Source organism: Coptis chinensis, chromosome 6, assembly GCF_015680905.1.
Source record: "Coptis chinensis isolate HL-2020 chromosome 6, ASM1568090v1, whole genome shotgun sequence".
Classification (NCBI taxonomy): domain Eukaryota; kingdom Viridiplantae; phylum Streptophyta; class Magnoliopsida; order Ranunculales; family Ranunculaceae; genus Coptis; species Coptis chinensis.
In genome coordinates, this window is record NC_141461.1 from 89,427,853 (window position 1) to 89,430,999 (window position 3,147).

The following is a 3,147-nucleotide window of genomic DNA, read 5'->3' on the forward strand; positions in this document are numbered from 1 at the left end:
AAAGTTCAAAGGATCCATATTTTTGTTGACTCTGTCAAACTTTGTACTTTACATGATTATGAAAGAAGCATAAGAAACCTACCTCTGTTCCAGCATATGCTCTAAGAATAATCTTTGCAACAACACCAGCTACAACTCTACCAATGGTTTCCACGCAGAAGATCTACCACCACCCTACATTTCCAATTTTCAGCAATGTTAAAGAGTGTGCACAAAATCAGATTTACAGTAACCCCCGGTGAAAGGTAATGATATTTCCAAGGCAAGTGTCCCAGTAGCCCAAACCTAAACAAGTGTTTTGGAAACTGAACTGCTTATTAAATAGGAAAGCTATCAAGTGTAATCACCAGCTCAAAAGACAAACACTAGAGTATTTGCATAAAAATTACAGTTACTAAACATAATAAGAGTTGAAAGTAGTATTCAACAAATATAATCACTATATGAGATTCTGGAATTGATTATGATTAGATAACAAAATCAGAACATTAGCTCAAAGAATATTAATTTTCGCCAATTTTCGAACCCAATTTAATAAATAAACGCACAAAAACAATTTGGGTTTTTGAAAAACGATATCATGCCAATTCACAAATGAAACAAAGAAGAACAAAAGAATAAGCAATTACCTGTAGCTGTTGTTAATTTCTGTTTTGCTTCTTTGGGATTTGTTTGTTTGGATGTGTTGAGACGAAAAACCAACAAAGGACGAATTTTGTGGAGCTGGAAGGTTTTTTTTGGTTTTGGATCTGTTGTACAACAACACCACGATACCATATGGAGGAAATAAGTTGGATGTCAAGTATGTGGTCTAGAGAATATTATGATTTCTGGGTCGAGGATGCATGTCAACAATCCATTTCTTGTTTTCTTTGATTGAGGAGTGCGAAAATTAGGGATCTTGAGATAATGCGGCGGTGAGAGAGAGAGAGAGGAGAGAAAAAAAAAATTATGTTTTATATTTCGATATTTTTGGTTTCTCTCTGTTCGCGAAATTTTTCGCGAAATTTTTAAGTTTGTAACATTTCTCCAACGCTTTTTAAGCTTTAGCAATTAATTCCGGAAATTCACCCAAATAAAGCAACGCTTTACAACATTACCAATGCTTATTTAACGTTGGAAACTTACTAACGCTAAATAAGAGTTGCAAATCAAAAAAGGTGCGTGTTGCAAATATCTTATTATGGTGTAGTGAAACTTACCTTTTCTAGATGCCTTTAAGTATTTGCCCAAGCATGCCAAGTTTTTGAAGAACATGTGCACCACCAAATGACGTACGAATGTTCCTCAACAAGCGTTCCTCACTAAGTAGTTTTTCTTGATTACTACTACCAATGGTGTGGTTAAATACAAGGACCCAGGTCGACCAACTGTACTATGCACGTTGGGCAACAAGTATACCGCTACTGCACTTTTAGACCTAGGCGCCAGTGTTAACCTACTTCCCTACTACTTATTTAAGCAGTTAGGTCTTCATGAATTAAAACCTACCAATATGACTCTACAACTCGCGGATCGCTCCATCAAGTACCCAAAGGGTATAGTAGAAAACGTCATAGTCAAGGTCCAAGATTTTTACTACCCAGTTGATTTTGTCATTCTAGATACCGAAGTAGCCTGTGACTCCATTCCTATCATTTTGGGACGTCCATTTCTTGCAACTGCTAACACTCTCATAAATTGTCGGGATGGTTCAATGACATTGTCTTTCGGGAACCTTTCTGTCGAAGTCAACATGTTCAAATTAATGAAACAATTTCCCAATCCTATAATGGAGGGTGATATTAGCTTGGTTGATAGTCTGACACAGGATTATTTCACAAACTCTTTTTCCGAAGATGAGGTACACCAATTTCTTTCTTTCGATAATCCTGAGTTTGACAATGACTCGTACATTATGGATGTCCACACATTATTAGAGTTAGTACCACTATTTGACCCTACTACTACATTGCCATATGATTCAGAAGAACCGGACTCGCTCTTTTCCATTGAAGAGGCGGCTCCTCACGAATCCTTGATCCCCACTCCTCCAACTCCAGATTTAAAACCTCTACTCTCTGATTTGAAGTACGTGCATCTCGATCCCAATTGTAGTCACCCTATAATAATTTCTTCTCACTTGACTATCGATGAAGAAACACGTTTGATTCGTGTCATTCGTGAACACCGCTCCACTATTGGATGGTCCTTAGATGATATCAAAGGAATAGATCCTAATGTATGCACACATCGCATACATTTGGATGATGGCTCAAAAACATTGCGAGAACCACAACGACACCTTAACCCCGCCATGAAAGAGGTGGTGAGGGAGGAACTTTTAAGCTTACTTGATGAGGGTATCATATACCCTATCTTTGATAGTGACTGGGTCAGTCTTGTCCACGTTGTTCCCAAAAAGTCCGGCATTCAAGTTGTACAAAATGAAAACGGTGAATGCATCTTCACTCGCATTCCATTAAAATGGAGAATTTGCGTTGACTATCACAAACTTAATGTCAGAACACGTAAATATCACTTCTCTCTCCCATTCATTGACCAGATGCTAGAACGTTTAGCCGGTCATGCTTACTACTATTTTCTTGATGGCTATTCCGGCTACTTCCAAATTGTCATCGATCTCGCCGATCAAGAAAAAACAACTTTCACATGTCCCTTTGGAACCTTTGCATACAGACAAATGCCTTTTGGTCTTTGCAATGCCCCAGGCACCTTCCAACGCTACATGCTTCACATTTTCAGTGATATGGTGGAACGTTATATGGAAGTCTTCATGGACAACTTTTCCATTTATAGAAATTCCTTTAATGACTGCCTATCTAACCTTTCTAAAGTGTTAACGCATTGCGTAGAGAAAAATCTGGTACTTAATTGGGAGAAGTGTCATTTCATGGTTATCAGAGGACTTGTTCTAGGTCATATTGTTTCAAAAGACGGGATAGAGGTTGATAAAGCTAAAATTGTTAAAATTGCTTCGCTACCTTTCCCGCGTCATGATTAGGTGATATTTCGTGCCTTTTTAGGCCACGTTAGGTTTTACAGGCGATTCATTCAGGATTTTTCTAAAGTTTCTCACCTTAACCAATCTCCTACTTAAGGATGCGGTATTCAATTTCAATTACAATTGCAAACAAGCTTTTGAAA